At 49.5% G+C, this 8,858-nt stretch overlaps 1 pseudogene; it reads left to right on the forward strand.

Moving 5' to 3' along the window:
- The first annotated feature begins 227 nt into the window (after positions 1-227).
- Positions 228-1,178, forward strand: LOC102453016 (olfactory receptor 52B2-like; annotated as a pseudogene).
- The last annotated feature ends 7,680 nt before the right edge of the window (positions 1,179-8,858 follow it).

Below are 8,858 nucleotides of genomic sequence, written 5' to 3' on the forward strand. Positions count from 1 at the left end.
GTGGCTGGTTTGTAGAGTGGTCACCTCAGAGATCTGAGCTCCTGAAAGGTCCCTGTCACCGGCTCCAGCTCAGCCCTGCCCATCTCTGAGTGCGGCTGTCACAGTCAGGGGCACAGGGTGTGAGCGGGAAGTGAGAAGTGAGTGTGAGGAGGCAGTAGCCCAGCAGGCACTGACCTTGTCTCTGCTTCCAGTCAGACCCGGGGCACAAGCGCAGCCCTCAGCGCTCCATGGCCGCGCCCAACAGCACAACGTTCAGTCACCTCAGCTTCGTCCTAGTTGGGATCCCGGGCCTGTAGCCCTGGCACCCCTGGATCTCCATCCCCTTCGCGCTGATGTACACGGCGGCTGTTCTGGGGAACTGTGGTCTCCTCCTGCTCATCGCCACCCAGCGTAGGCTGCACGAGCCCATGTTCATTTTCCTCTCCATGCTGGCAGTGGCCGATTTAATTTTATCTACATCTACCGTGCCCAACACGCTGGCCATCTTCTGGTTTGGACCCAAAGCCATTTCCTTCAGTGCCTGCCTCACCCAAGTGTTCTTTGTGCACTTTGGGGTTGCCATCGAGTCCGCCATCCTGCTGGCCATGGGGTTCGATCGGTACGTTGCCATCTGTGACCCCCTGAGGTACACGACTGTCCTCACCAACGAGAAGATCGGGAAAATAGCCATGGCTATTGTCATCAGAAGTTTTTGTATAATTGTTCCTGATGTCTTTCTCCTCAAACGGCTGCCCTTCTGCGCAAGCAATGTCATCCCGCATTCCTACTGTGAGCACATAGGGGTGGCCAGGCTGGCCTGTGCAGACATCTCTCTCAATATCTGGTATGGCTTGGCAGTGCCTATTGTAATTTTTATACTAGATGTTGTGTTTATTGTTGTGTCTTATGTGCTGATCCTCAGGGCTGTCTTCAAGCTGCCCACCAAAGATGCCCGACACAAACCTCTCAGCACTTGCGGCTCCCACGTCTGTATCATCCTCTTATTTTACACCCTAGCCTGTTTCACTTTCCTAACCCACCGCTTTGGCCACAATATCCCTAAACCCATTCACATTCTGCTTGCCAATCTCTACGTGCTCATCTCTCCCATGTTAAACCCCATTCTTTACGGGATGAAAACCAAGCAGCTGCAGGAGCAAATAGGCTGCCTGTTGTCTCTGAAGGGGAAATGGTTCTGAGTCCAGTGCAATGTGACTTACTAGCTGGCTTCTTCCACACTGCAAGGAGAGGGCCCTTTGGCTCCAAGACAAGGACATTAACCCATTAACTCCATGTAGTAAAACAGACATTTTCACCACCAGGGAAGTTTCCCTGCAAATCCAGGGCCAAATCTCAATGCAATCCACTTTAGTGACACCCCCAAATAGGGAGGCTTCTCTAGTCTGAGATGAAGACCACAGGAGAGGTTTAGTCTTAATCTGCTCACTTTATGCCGGACAAACAGGCACAAAGATGGGCAAGTGATAGGTAAGCTAACTTAACTTGCTGGCCATCAACTATCTCTGCATTCCATGGAGAGCTGCTTCTACATCACATACTCCAAAGACACCCCTCCGGTTAGAGAATGGTTTTGGCCATTATCTAGGAACATAGGACTAGCCAGGCTGTATCAGAGCTCTGGTCCATCTGATCCGTATCCTGTCTCTAGTAGCCAGTTCTGGCTGCATTAGAGGAAACCCCATGGAGGTTTACACAGCTATCCTGTGCAAGGGAAAGATTCTTCCTAACCCACACAGTTAGAGCTGGCTTGTCCGTGGAAGCAGGAAGGTTTCAGTCCCTGCTAAATAAACACTTCACCCTCATTGCTATAAAAGTGTATACTCTCCTCTCCATTCATCTCCAGTCTCTTTCGCATCCTGGTCACATCTCATTGTGCTATGTAAGAACAGTTGATGCTGTGCGCTCTGCTACTAATCCTGCCCTCTTCCCAGTGCTGATATTGTACATGTGAAATCTCCTCCTGCCTAGCATGGATAGATCGCCTGGCATAAAGAACCGCTCCTAGATAGAGAACTTTGGAAACTGAAGGCTTCTATTGCCTGTTGTACCAGGTCATGTATGTGCCTCTGTTGACTAAATTAACCACAACCCAATTTTATCAAGAGCACTGTGTCCTGCTATGGTGCACCAGGATGGGAAACACAGTTCGTTTAGATGGCATCTGGGACTACTGTGGACTGAACTAGTGGTTTTAAAATGAGCTCATGTATGTTGTACGTCACATTCTTCTGTACAATCGTCCCACCGCCTTATGCATACATAATTCTGTTCGCCAGATGGTTTCTATACAGCATCGAATCGCTGCACAACTGGGAAAGCCTCGAATAGTCCAGCCATTTCGCTGTGATTTGATACTTCAAATTCTTTCAGAAAATGGGCATGTGATGTGCCTGCGACAGAACTGAAATATGCTGTATGCCAGATAACTCATGTGAGGTGTCACGGGAAAGGTTGAGATTTACAGAACGTGACAGTCCTATTTGCATGCCTGTCTCATTTCTGCATCTGAAATGAGGCACTTTGACCACATATCTATAGTTCAGCTGTGCTAGTTTGAGTGACACCCACTGCTTACACGTCAGGAGCAACAATGGAAAAGCCAGATGGTGGTGGTGGGGCATCAGTGAGGACAATGGACTGTGAAAAGGCCGGGCCTCCATGTGCATGCTCCACTCCGCCACTTACTTATGGACACTGAGATACTAGAGTCAGGTGACCTGCCTCCTGATACTATCCTCTCTCTTTAATGGCTTCATTTTTGTAGGGCGAGGTGCGGGCCATCAAATTAAAGGCTCCTGGCTTATGGAAAACCTATTTAAGGCAGCAGTGGAAGCAATCAAGGTCTTCAGTTTGGGTCTCTTCTGCGTCCCATCCAAAGAGATAATTGAGAAGAGCTGGGAAGAAAAGGACTGAAACTGAAGGGGTACAGGGAAAAATAGAGAGAACTGAGAGGGTGTGACGTTACTAGATTTGAGGGGAGCAGCCAGATCACTGCTGCACCCATGGGGGGGGGGGTTCCCAAAACGTTGGTACAAAGGGGGCATCAAATGAAATCTTACTTTCTACTGATTCTATATATGCTATTAATTTAATTGTATAATGTCTGTGTGTGAAGTTATAAATATGTACTCTGTGTTGATGCTGAAAGATTCTCTGTCTGAGGCAGAGCAATGGGCAGGGAATGTTTGCCCATGGACATGCTAATGAGCAAAGCTCCAGGGAACAATTGACTTCTGAAGGCCTTGCAGGAAATTACGAGCTGGGAACAACTGTGGACCCATCCTGACATAGGATGTACACCAAGGACATTTAAGCCAGCAGTTATAACATCTCTGTTGTGAGCCTGCATCGAGAAATGGGAGATTCGATGTATGTAATGTATGATACCTTAACAACATTACTCTCATGCTTTCCATTCTTTTAGTAATAAACCTTTAGATGGTAGATGCTAAAGGATTGGCTCAGCGTGATTTGTGGGTAAGGTCCAGAGTGTATATTGACCTGGGAACTGTGGCTGGTTTCTTGGAACCGGACAGAACTCATTCGGGGAAGGTGAGATTCGGTCCTAAAACCCCTCACCTGTGTACGAGGGCTGGGGTCGTCTGGGGCACGGAGAGAGCTGGGGTGTCGGAGGGGTTTTGCTCGTGAGGCTTCAAGCTGGCCAGGCAGGCAGCTGAAGTGTTCTGAGGTACTGGTTTGTGGCCTATTTGGGAAGGTCTCCAGTCTGGAGGCTTTAAGGAGCCCTGACTTTGATGCCCTCAGCGGTGCCCTGATACGGCCCGGTCCGTCATACAGGGGTAAACTCCATTGTCTGAACATTCCAGTCCTTTTGGTTTTTTAAACTCTTTTCCAAATAGTTATCTATTAAGACTTAAGACTAATTTCCTCACTTGAAGTAATTTAAAGCATAGACTGTGAGACCTAGAGAGTCCCCAGACATACTGAGGGAGCAAGAAGTGGAGTGACAAGAGGCCAGGAGATCCAATGAAAACACTGTGGGCTGATGAATGGCAATCTGTAGCCCTTCCTCTTCATCTTGTGTATCCAGAGCAGAGACCCCAGAAGAACTGGTGAGGAGCTAGGGACGCACCCATTGAGAATCTAGTAGTATCCATGCTTCGGGAAAGTCTAGAAACTACAGATATATGAGTAGAACAAGGACTGTTTTGTCAAATGTGATCCGATGATTTTCTGTATTTTCAGGTGTCTTTGTCTTCTCTGTGCTGAGCACATATAATTACCCCCTTCACTGTAACTTTTCAGGCTGACTCCCTAGAAAACAATTCTCGGTGTTTTTAATACTTTTTTCCAATTGCTCTGTAATGCTGCGCAGCCAAGCAATATTTCATCTGCTGAGTTTTCTCTATTTTTCTTGTTCTTTCTGAAGTAAAAATCACCCTTTTTGGGAAATGAGTTGGTTGTTGTGTCCTAGAAGGCAGGAGGTTCTGTGTACAGCTGCCTAAGACTACATAGCCAAACTAGTCAGAGAAATATAAAGTTCCCTTTTCAGCTGATCACAATGGCAGGGTATTCAAACCCTCTCCAGAGAAAGTGTAAAATAGCTTGAGTGTCAATTATAGGAAGGAATTACCACATGCACCTTCCTGGTATCTTACAAGAGTTTTGCATTTGAGTGCTAGCAGCTATATCAATCCAAGGCTGAGGAATCTTTCACCTTGGAAAAGTATTTAATGGCAAAGTATTTTTAAAGTCTCTTGCGGGCTCCCGTTTTCTCCATTCAAAATGCCAGAGTGGAGAAACGCCCTGACACCCAGGCTGGAAAAATGCCTGGCCTGTGAAGGAATCTACCTAAAACAAGATCCAGGAAGCTGAGTTGTTGTTTGTAACCAGTTTCTTTAGTGAATCAAGCTTAATATGTGTGCGCTGTTTGAGTGTCTTAGAAATCTGCTTTCTTCTATTTAAGAAATTAAAATCCACCTGTTGTAATTAATAAACTGATTTCTGATTTATACTATTGCCCAGTTTATGGAATTTCTACCTGGGGTGTCAAGGGGTTGTGCATGACTCTCTCCACATTGAGGGTGGGACAAATTTCATATTATTTTGGCTCTGCACTTCAAGGGAGATGGGCATCTGGGAGCTGTGGCAGGTCTCTTCAGCTGAGACATCCCCAAGCCAATCTTGGTGTCTGTTTCATTCTGCAGTTGGGTGCCGCCCTACTGGTGCATTGCTGGAGGAGGCTGAAGAGCCTGGTTCAGCAAAACAGGATTAAAGTGTGCTCAGGTTGATACAAAGGGCAGGTCAGTAGTATGTCAGCACATTACACAATATTCTAAGGGGGCCCAACCCATCGCACTCCCAATGGTGTTCATAGGGGCCAACTGTAAAGTTCCTTCCCTCAGTCAACAGGATGGGGTCTGCCCCAAACTCCAAAACCTGGGCAGTCCAGCTACAGCTCTGATGTGGCAGGATGGGTTTTCTAATGCCCATGAGCCCACACTAGTCACAGGTATCTGGGACAGAAAAGAAAATAATGGTTAAAACTGAGGCATGAAGTAGTTTCTGGGCTACATGGATCCTCTGTCTCTAAGGACGGGTCATTTACAGTGAGGCTACATCTAGACTGCAAGCCTCTTTTGAAAAAAGCATATAGACTATAACCAGTACTTTCGAAAAAGCAAGCTGTTTTTTTCAGAGAGAGCACCCAGGCAGTCTGGATGTTCACTTTCGAAAAAGCACAGTTTGCATTACATAGCATCTTTTTTCAAAAGGGCACTTTCAAAAAAAAGTGTTATTCCTCGTAAAATGAGGTTTACAGCAGTGGAAAATATTGCCGCATTCTTTCGATTTACTTTCAAAAGAACACAGCCACAGTCTGGACTCAGGGGAAGTTTTTTAGAAAAAAGTCCTTTTTTTTCAAACAATCCCTGTAGTCTAGACACGCACTCACTGGGAGACACTAGCAGCCACGGAGCAGGAGTGGAAAGTAGCAGTGTGTGGGAGGTGGAGGGTAGAGCGATGAGCACTATGGGGGGCTAGAGAGATCATGAGTGTGTGTGTGTGTCTGTGTGTGCGTTTATGTGTTGGGGGAGGTAAAGAAACCAGTTTAGTGTGTGTGGGCATGGGGGCTAGAGAAAACATCATTGCATGTGGGTGTGTGGTAGAGATGTGTGTGGGGGAGTGGGAGTAGAGAGACCAGAAATGTTTGCAGGTGGGTGGGATAGAGAGACAAGCAGTATGGAGGAGAGGAGGGCGGGTAGAGAGACCAGCATTGTCTGTAGGGTGGGGGTAGAGATATCAGCAGTATGTGTGCGTGGTGGGGGACAGACAGACCAGCAGTGTATGTGTGGGATGGGGAGGGAGACAGAAAACAGTTTTGGGGGCAGAGTGAAGGGTAGAGAGACCAGCAGTGTGGTGGGAGGTGGTAGAGAGACCACAAACCTGCACCCTCAAATACAGCAAACCCCTCACACAAACATGCCCTTGCACACGGCAACCCCCTTGCACATTGTTGCCCTTGTAACCCACACACCTAGGCTATGTCTACACTGGCACGATTTTCCGGAAATGCTTTTAACAGAAAAGTTTTCAGTTAAAAGCATTTTCGGAAAAGTGTGTCTAGATTGGCAGGATGCTTTTCCAGAAAAGCATTTTTTGCGGAAAAGTGTCCGTGGCCAATCTAGACGAGCTTTTCCGCAAAAAAGCCCCGATCGTCAATTTTGTGATCGGGGCTTTTTTGCGGAAAACACTACTGTGCTGTCTACACTGGCTCTTTTCTGGAACAGTTTTCTGGAAAAAGACTTTGCCCAAACGGGAGCAGCATAGCTTTTCCGGAAAAGCACTGATGATTTTACATTAGATCGTCAGTGCTTCTCCGGAAATTCAAGAGGCCAGTGTAGACAGTTGGCAAGTTTTTACGGAAAAGTGGCTGATTTTCCGGAATAACTTGCCAGTGTAGACACACCCTAGTGTGGTTCTCTGTCCCACGGAGGGGCACTTAGACCACTGACAGTGAGAGATAAGAGCAAGGGAACTCTACAGCCTAAACCAAGAGCCAGCTCTAGAGCCTCCTACACTGCACTTCAGAGATCCTGGGTTCAAATCTGCCTGGTGGTGGTTATCTCCCCCCCTCGCATGTGGTTGATCCTGCTTGCAGGGGGCAGGGCCACAGCCCGTTCACCAGGGTACTGTGAGCGCAGGGGGCAGCTCCATGGGGGCCCTGTAGCTGCAGCACCCACAGAGAGAGAAAAGTGGGCGCTGTGACAGGTGCACCAGCCCTGACCCGGGCCCAATGGGGGATTACTCCTGGGCCCCTGCAGCCCTATGGGCAGGCTCCAGTGGGAGGTGGCTACAACAGCCGGGGGGGTCAACTCAGTGGGGGCTGTTGGGTGCAGGGGGGAAGAGCTGTGGCTGGACCGACTTGCGGGGCCAGTCAGGGGGGAGCAGCTGGAGAAGCCCCCAGGCCGGGGGAAGGTGGCAGAGAATGCGGCTGTGGTGGGTCCAGCAGGAGGAAGGTGGCGAGTTACCCCAAGAGCTTGGCCTGTGTCAGGCAAATTCCCTGCTGGGCTAGTGGTGACTCTCCCCACCCCCCCACACCGCTGACAGGGCCCTGGGTCCTGCTCTTGCTACCCCACTCCTATTAACCTCAAGGGGGTGTGACTGACTCTGGCCACTGGGCCCCACTGCCCTGAGGGCAGGTGTTGGGGGAGGGGAGCCAGGGTTTTGTCCACCATTTTGATCTTCTCTTGGTGGGGCGGTGGCAGCCTCCCTGTCCCCATCCCAGACCTGGCAGGAGTGGGAGAGGGGAGAGGGGAGAGTCGGGGAAGTGTGGTGGCCCAGCCCTGATCTGCCCAGCACTAAGGGCACCTGTGGGGGGCTCAGCCTCCCCTCTGGGCTCTGCACGACTCTGCGGTGCTGGAGCAACAGCCCATCCACAGCCCGTCAGGCAGCCGGGGCGACGCTCGGCCCCACAGGCCCCAGAGGCAGGAGCCAGGTGGCTGCCCACCCCCAAGGTGGGACTCTCCAGTCAGAGAATCTGGGAAAATCCCCAGGGGCGGAGCAACCCCCTGTTCCCACGTCCCGTGATAGTAGCTGGCACCGAGCACAGGGAACAGCAGTACGGCCAGGTAGTCACATCTCTCTTGTTCACTCACCACCCCTACACACACACTCACCACACGCACGCTCACACACCAAACACCGCATATAACACACACCTCACAAGCAACACACACACATTCACCACACACAAACACACACACACTCACACACACCCCACACACTCACCACACATGTATACACACACACCACACACCAGATACAACACACACGTCACACCCACGCCTACCACACCCACACTGATATATCACACACACATTCCGGAAACAGACTCATAAACCACAAACACTCTCACCCTCCACACACACTATACACACACACACACACACACTCTCACACACACCACAAACATACCACAAACACTTCTATCACTCGATTTCCTCTTTGAAAACTGCACACAGGACGACACGTCAAGGAGAGCAGATCTGAGGGAAGATGCGAGAAAACCTTCCACCTGCCTGAGCCCTACAACACCAACCGGCTTTATTGGGTTCCCTTTTTCCCTGTCCTGAGACATCTGCCGACCGCTGCTGTGAACACGGAGAACATGGCACCGTGATCCCCTCTTACTTGTAGTGCCCGAGTTCAGTTCCCTGTATGTTGGTTCTGGCTTCTTGCAACTGTTTCACTGTGACAACCGGATTTGGGTTGTATAGTATTAAATAAAGTTGTTCTTGTACCAGCCACCCTGCGTTATACTGAACTGACAACCGGTGACAGAGATACGGGGCAGGTGAAGAGGCTGAGGAGACCAAGTCCCTGACTAACAAAAGGAGGGG

Source organism: Pelodiscus sinensis, chromosome 1, assembly GCF_052426305.1.
Source record: "Pelodiscus sinensis isolate ZL-2025 chromosome 1, ASM5242630v1, whole genome shotgun sequence".
NCBI lineage: Eukaryota > Metazoa > Chordata > Testudines > Trionychidae > Pelodiscus > Pelodiscus sinensis.